Raw genomic sequence first — 8775 nt, 5'->3', positions numbered from 1 at the left:
AGTATAGTATGTTGAATAAGGGAATAAAAAAGCCATAGTATAGTATGTCGAAAAAAGTGATAACAAAGCCATAGTATAGTATGTTGAATAAGTGAATAAAAAAGCCATAGTATAGTATGTTGAATAAGGGAATAAAAAAGCCATAGTATAGTATGTTTAAAAAAGGGATAAAAAAGCCATATTATAGTATGTCGAATATGGGAATAAAAAAGCTATAGTATATATGTCGAAAAAAGGAATAAAAAAGTCATAGTATAGTATGTCAAATAAGGGAATAAAAAAGCCATAGTATAGTATGTCGAAAAAAGTGATAACAAAGCCATAGTATAGGATGTCAAAAAAAAGCCATAGTATAGTATGTCAAAAAATGTGATAAAAAAGACATAGTATAGTATGTCAAATAAAGGAATAAAAAAGCCATAGTATAGTATGTCAAATAAGGGAATAAAAAAGCAATAGTATAGTATGTCGAAAAAAGTGATAACAAAGCCATAGTATAGTATGTCAAAAAAAGTGATAACAAAGCCATAGTATAGTATGTCGATAAAAGTGATTAAAAGGCCATAGTATGGTATGTTGAATAAGGGAATGAAAAAGCCATAGTATAGTATGTCGAATAAGGTAATAAAAAAGCCATAGTATAGTATGTTGAATAAGTGAATAAAAAAGCCATAGTATAGTATGTCAAATAAAGGAATAAAAAAGCCATAGTATAGAATGTCGAATAAGGTAATAAGAAATGCCATAGTATAGTATGCCAAAAAAAGTGATTAAAAAGCCATAGTATAGTATGTCGAAAAAAGGAATAAAAAAGTCATAGTATAGTATGTCAAATAAGGGAATAAAAAAGCCATAGTATAGTATGTCGAAAAAAGTGATAACAAAGCCATAGTATAGGATGTCAAAAAAAGCCATAGTATAGTATGTCAAAAAATGTGATAAAAAAGACATAGTATAGTATGTCAAATAAAGGAATAAAAAAGCCATAGTATAGTATGTCAAATAAGGGAATAAAAAAGCGATAGTATAGTATGTCGAAAAAAGTGATAACAAAGCCATAGTATAGTATGTCAAAAAAAGTGATAACAAAGCCATAGTATAGTATGTCGATAAAAGTGATTAAAAGGCCATAGTATGGTATGTTGAATAAGGGAATGAAAAAGCCATAGTATAGTATGTCGAATAAGGTAATAAAAAAAGCCATAGTATAGTATGTTGAATAAGTGAATAAAAAAGCCATAGTATAGTATGTCAAATAAAGGAATAAAAAAGCCATAGTATAGAATGTCGAATAAGGTAATAAAAAATGCCATAGTATAGTATGCCAAAAAAAGTGATTAAAAAGCCATAGTATAGTATGTCGAAAAAAGCCATAGTATAGTATGTCAATAAAAGGGATAAAAAAGCCAAAGTACAGTATGTCGAATAAGGGAATAAAAAAGCCATAGTATAGTATGTCAAAAAATTTGATAAAAACGCCATAGTATAGTATGTCAAAAAACCTGATAAAAAAGCCATAGTATAGTATGTCAAACAAGGGAATAAAAAAGCCATAGTATAGTATGTTGAATAAGGGAATAAAAAAGCCATAGTATAGTATGTCGAAAAAAGTGATATAAAAGCCATAGTATAGTATGTCGAATAAGGGAATAAAAAAGCCATAATATAGTATGTCGAAATAAGCCCTAGTATAGTATGTCAAATAAGGGAATAAAAATGCCATAGTATAGTATTTCAAAAAAAATTATAAAAAAGCCATGGTATAGTATGTCAAAAAAAGTGATAAAAAGCCATAGTATAGTATGTTGAATGAAGTGATTAACAAGCCATAGTATAGTATGTCGAAAAAAAGCCATATTATAGTATGTCGAAAAAAAGCCATAGTATAGTATGTCGAAAAAAGTGATAAAAAGCCATAGTATAGTATGTCGAAAAAAGTGATTAACAAGCCATATTATAGTATGTCGAAAAAAGTGATAAAAAGCCATAGTGTAGTATGTCGAATAAGGGAATAAAAAAGCCATAGTATAGTATGTCTAAAAAAGTGATTAAAAAGCCATAGTATAGTATGTCAAATAAGGGAATAAAAAAGCCATAGTATAGTATGTAAAAAAAACGTGATAAAAAAGCCGTAGTATAGTATGTCGAATGAAGTGACTAAAATAAACAATAGTATGATGAATACATGTCTTTTTTTAACATACTATACTATGGCTTTTTTATCACTTTTTCCGATACACTACACAATGGCTTCATTATCACTTGTTTGGGCAAAATATACTATGGCTTTTTCATCGCTTTTTTCAACATACTGATTAATGATTAATCAACATACTATTCTATGGTTTTTATCACTTTTTTTGACATACTATACGATGGCTTTTATTCTCATGTGATTCTAAGGCATTCTTATAATTTATTTTGACATATAAATATATAATTTTAACTCTCTTGTGTATGCATTTGCATTGTATTTATTTATTTATTAATAATGGTTAACTGTGTGGTGTATAGGAATGTGTGTTTATGTGTCAGCTGCTGGACACTCGAATTTCCCCATGGGGATGAATAAAGTATCTTCTATCTATCTGTACTATACTATGCTATGGCTTTTTATCGTTTTTTTCAAAATACTATTTAATGTTTTGTTTTTATCACTTTTTCAACTTTTTTCAACATGGCATTTTGATAATTTTTTTCGACATACTATACTATAGCTTTATTATCACGTTTTCGACACACTATACTATGGCTTTTTTTATGAATTTTTCTACTTATTATATGATGGCTTTTATCGACATACTACACTATGGATTTTTTATCACTTTTTTTATCACTTCTGTTGACATACTATACTATGGCTTTTTTATCACTTCTTCAACATATTATAATAAGTGGCTTCTTTATCACTTTTTTGGCCAAACTATACTATGGCTTTTTTCCACATACTATACTATGGCTTTTTATCACTTTTTCAATATACTATACTATGGCTTTTTTCGACATACTATACTATGATGTTTGTTTTTATCTCTTTTTCCAAATACTATACAATGGCTTTTTTTATCACTTTTTTACATACTATACTATGTTTATTTTATCACTTTCAACCACCTACTATACTATGGCTTTTTTTTATCATGTTTTTCGACACACTATACGTTGGCTTTTAATGACTTATTTCGACATATTATACTATGACATTTTTATCTCTTTTTCCAAATACTATACAATGTTTTTTTTTTATCACTTTTTTATATACTATACTATGGCTTTTTATCGCTTTTTTTCAACATACTATATAATGGCTTTTTTTTTTATCTCTTTTTCAATATTGCCTTTATATCACCTTTTCGACATACTATGGCTTTTTATCACTTTTTTCCACGTACTATACTATGGCTTTTTCATCACTTTTTCAATATACTATACTATGGCCTTTAATCACTTTTTTCGACATACTAAACTATGACTTTTTATCCCTTTTTCCACATACTATATTATGGCTTTTTTTTTTTTCAATTTTTTTGACATACTATGTTTTTTTTTTGTTTCACTTTTTTCCACATACTATACTATGACTTTTTTTTGCCATATTATACGATAGCTTTTTTATCTTTTTTTTTTTTTACATACTATACTATGATATTTTTATCACTTTTTTCCACTTTCTATACTATGGCTTTTTTTTTTTGACATACTATACTATGGCTTTTTTTTTTATCACTTTTTTCTCGACACACTACGTTGGCTTTTAATGACTTTTTTTTCGACTTTTTTTCAACATACTATATAATGGCTTTTTATCTCTTTTCAACATACTATACTATGGCTTTTTCATCACTTTTTTCAATATACTATACTATGGCCTTTAATCACTTTTTTCGACATACTAAACTATGACTTTTTTATCTCTTTTTCCAAATACTATATTATGGCTTTTTTATCACTTTTTTTGACATACTATGTTTTTTTTATCACTTTTTTCGACATACTATACTATGACTTTTTTTGCCATACTATACGATGGCTTTTTTATCACTTTTTTCCACATACTATACGATGGCTTTTTATCGCTTTTTTTCAACATACTATATAATGGCTTTTTTTTTTATCTCTTTTTCAATATTGCCTTTATATCACCTTTTCGACATACTATGGCTTTTATATCACTTTTTTCCACGTACTATACTATGGCTTTTTCATCACTTTTTCAATATACTATACTATGGCCTTTAATCACTTTTTTCGACATACTAAACTATGACTTTTTTATCCCTTTTTCCACATACTATATTATGGCTTTTTTTTTTCAATTTTTTTGACATACTATGTTTTTTTTGTTTCACTTTTTTCCACATACTATACTATGACTTTTTTTGCCATATTATACGATAGCTTTTTTATCTTTTTTTTTTTTACATACTATACTATGATATTTTTATCACTTTTTTCCACTTTCTATACTATGGCTTTTTTTGACATACTATACTATGGCTTTTTTTTTATCACTTTTTTCGACACACTATACGTTGGCTTTTAATGACTTTTTTCGACTTTTTTCAACATACTATATAATGGCTTTTTTATCTCTTTTTCAACATACTATACTATGGCTTTTTCATCACTTTTTCAATATACTATACTATGGCCTTTAATCACTTTTTTCGACATACTAAACTATGACTTTTTTATCTCTTTTTCCAAATACTATATTATGGCTTTTTTATCACTTTTTTTGACATACTATGTTTTTTTTATCACTTTTTTCGACATACTATACTATGACTTTTTTTGCCATACTATACGATGGCTTTTTTATCACTTTTTTCCACATACTATACGATGGCTTTTTCATCACTTTTTCAATATACTATACTATGGCCTTTAATCACTTTTTTCGACATACTAAACTATGACTTTTTTATCTCTTTTTCCAAATACTATATTATGGCTTTTTTATCACTTTTTTTGACATACTATGTTTTTTTTATCACTTTTTTCGACATACTATACTATGACTTTTTTTGCCATACTATACGATGGCTTTTTTATCACTTTTTTCCACATACTATACTATGGTGTTTTTATAATTTTTTCGACATACTATACTATGGTGTTTTTATAATTTCTTTCCAACATACTATACTATGGTGTTTTTATAATTTTCTTCGGCATACTATGGCTTTCTTTAATCACTTTTTTCGACTTACTATACTATGACTTTTTTATCTATTTTTCAACATACTATACTATTGCTTTTATATCACCTTTTCAACATACTATACTGTTGCTTTGTTATCACTGTTTTTGACATACTATATCATGTATTTTTTTATCACTTTTTCAACATACTATACTATGGCTTTTTATCACTTTTTTTCCACATACTATACTATGACTTTTTTTATCTCTTTTTCCAAATACTATATAATGGATTTTTATCACTTTTTTTATATACTATACTATGTTTTTTTTTTTTTTTTTACCTTCAGCCTCATACTATACTATGGCTTTTTTATCACTTTTTTCAACATACTATACTATGACTTTTTATCGCCATACTATGTGGCTTCTTCATCACTTTTTCGACATAATTTTCTATGGCTTTTTATCACTCTTTTCGACATACTATTCTATGGCTTTTGATCACTTTCTTTTGACATACTATACTTATACTTATACTTATACTATACCTATTCTCATACTATACTAAAGGCGTTCTTATAATTTATTTTGACATATAAATATATAATTTTAACTCTCTTGTGTATGCATTTGCATTCTATTTATTTATTTATTAATTATGGGGAACTGTGTGGTGTATAGGAATGTGTTTTTATGTGTCAGCTGCTGGACACTTGAATTTTCCCATGGGGATGAATAAAGTATCTTCTATCTATCTATACTATACTATACTATACTATGGCTTTTTTATCACTTTTCTTGGCATACTATACTATGACATTTTTTTATCACTTTTTTCGACATACTATACTATGTCTTTTTTATCTCTTTTTTCCAGATTCTATACTATGGGTTTTTTATCACTTTTTTTATAAACTATACTATGGCTTTTTTATCACTTTTTTCAACATACTATATAATGGCTTTTTATCTCTTTTTCAACATACTATACTATTGCTTTTATATCACCTTTTTGACATACTATACTGTGGCTTTTATATCACTTTTTCAATATAATATACTATGACTTTTTTATGTCTTTTTCCAAATACTATACAATGGTTTTTTATCACTTTTTTCGAGATACCATACAATGGTTTTTTAATCACTTTTTTCGAGATACTATACTATACTATGGCTTTTTAATCACTTTTTTCGAGATACTATACAATGGCTTTTTAATCACTTTATTCGACATACTATACTATGGCTTTTTAATCACTTTATTCGACATACTATACTATGGCTTTTTTCGGCATACTATATTATGGCTTTTTTATTCCCTTATTCAACATACTATACTATGGCTTTTTTATTACTTTTTTCCGCATACTATACTATGGTGTTTTTATAATTTTTTTCGACATACTATACTATATCTTTTTTCAACATACTATACTATGGTGTTTTTATAATTTTTTTAGACATACTATGGCTTTTTTTAATCACTTTTTTCAACACACTATACATTGGCTTTTAATCACTTTTTTCGACATACTATACTATGACTTTTTTTTAATCTCTTTTCCAAATACTATACAATGGGGTTTTTATTACTTTTTTTGATATACTATACTATGGCTTTTTTACTACTTTATTTTGACATACTATATAATGGCTTTTTTATCTCTTTTTCGACATACTATAGTATTGCTTTTTTTGCCATGAAGTAATAATAATAGTGATAACATAAAGTAATAATTCAATCTACATAGCTCTATCAAGAAGGAAATATCTCTCCATTCCCATCTTCTTCATCACTTTTTCGACATAATTTTCTATGGCTTTTTACCACTTTTTTTTTTAGACATACTATACTATGGCTTTTTTATCACTGTTTTTGACATAATTTTACTATGGCTTTTTTATCACTTTTTTTTGACATACTATACTATGGCTTTTTTATTAATTTCTTCAAAATACTATAGGCTACTATCACTTTTTTCAACAAATTATACAATGACTTTTTTCAACATACTATACTATGGCTTTATTATCACTTCTTTCGACATACTATACTATGGCTTTTTATAAATTGTTTGACATACTATAGGAGGGCTTTTTCATAACCTTTTTGACATACTATACTATTTTCTACATACTATATGGCTTACTATATGGCTTTTTATCAGTTTTGACATACTTTCCTATGTCTTTTTTCAACATACTATACCACGGCTTTATTTATTTTTTTGACTTACTATACTATGGCTTTTTTGTCATAAAATGTTTATTTTTTTTAATCACTTTTTCAACATACTATACTTTGGCTTTGACTTCCAGGACCTATATACCTCCAGGACACTGAGACAGGCAGGAAAGGTTGTGCCCCTCGCCCCTAACTATATGAACTGGTAAACCAGAAACAGACAGAGAGCACCCAGTTGTTAAACTGAAGAGAACCAAAGAGAGTTGACACAAGAAAAGACAGAAACAGATAAGGGTAAATAGACTTTATTTCTCAAAGTACAGTATTGAAAATGTCATTTGTTTATTTCAAATCTTACCCCAGGCAATTATTCACTTTAATGCAACTTTAAAAAAAAAAAAAAAAAAAAAAAAAAAAAAAAAAAAAAAAAAAAAAGAACTCTCTATGTACATTCATTGACATTTGAGAACAAGCAAGGATATTATTAAATGTGATTACTGTACATATAAACATATGCTAAAGTGGCCAGAGAAATGTTAGGACAGACTTTTGTACAATGTTAAATAGTAGTGGAGGTTCATATTATTAGCAGTACTACGATGGCCTATGTATAATGTACAGTGGAAATGCTTTCATTTCAGATGGATAGGGAAATAAAGCATATAGGAAATATTTCAGCAGTATTTATAAAATTTGAACCATTCGGATTACGTGGCAGTCAAATTAGACAAGTGCATTCAATTTCGCGCATTGTGTAAATGTAGTCTGATAGTTACTACTAACCCAACAGACAACATTCTTTCTCGTTCCTCCAACTCAAGTCAAAACAGTAACGTATCAAAATCCTTTACCACCAAATATAAACATACATTTTAAATTCATATTAGGCCCGACATAAACTACTTCTGAATTTTTCCATCTTAATTTAACAGCATGAAAAACACAACACTAAAATAAAGAAAATAATATGCCTAACCTTCAAACTTCAAACCCGTAATTTCAAAACAAGAGCTTTCACAGGCACACCGGCAGAGGAGTGTGAACATAAGACATGGACCAGTCTCGTCAGTAATGGCTCTTCACGGAGCTTTGCAAACTTGTTGCAAGTGAGAATACCTGGGCAAACATGCAATTTGCAAACTGTTTTGGAGTAAACAAGAAAACGTGTTTCACCATATTTTACATGTAACGCTCATGTTTAAATTGCTCGGGAAAAATCAGGTGCTCTCCTGGCACTTTAAATTTTGTAATTCTTCCTTAAAAAATATGCTATATTTGCCCCCAATAATAATTTGCTACTGCATTAGCAAACATCTACACACTCTCAAAGACCTCACCCTCAACAACAAGTATAAAAAGTCTATAATAGTTATCCCAAATTCTCTTTTTTGCTACATGGAAAATGATACAGTGTGCATTATGTACAAGCAAAAAACAGA

The sequence above is a fragment of the Perca flavescens genome, chromosome 23 (genome assembly GCF_004354835.1).
Source record: "Perca flavescens isolate YP-PL-M2 chromosome 23, PFLA_1.0, whole genome shotgun sequence".
NCBI lineage: Eukaryota > Metazoa > Chordata > Actinopteri > Perciformes > Percidae > Perca > Perca flavescens.
This window is presented reverse-complemented; position numbering follows the sequence as displayed.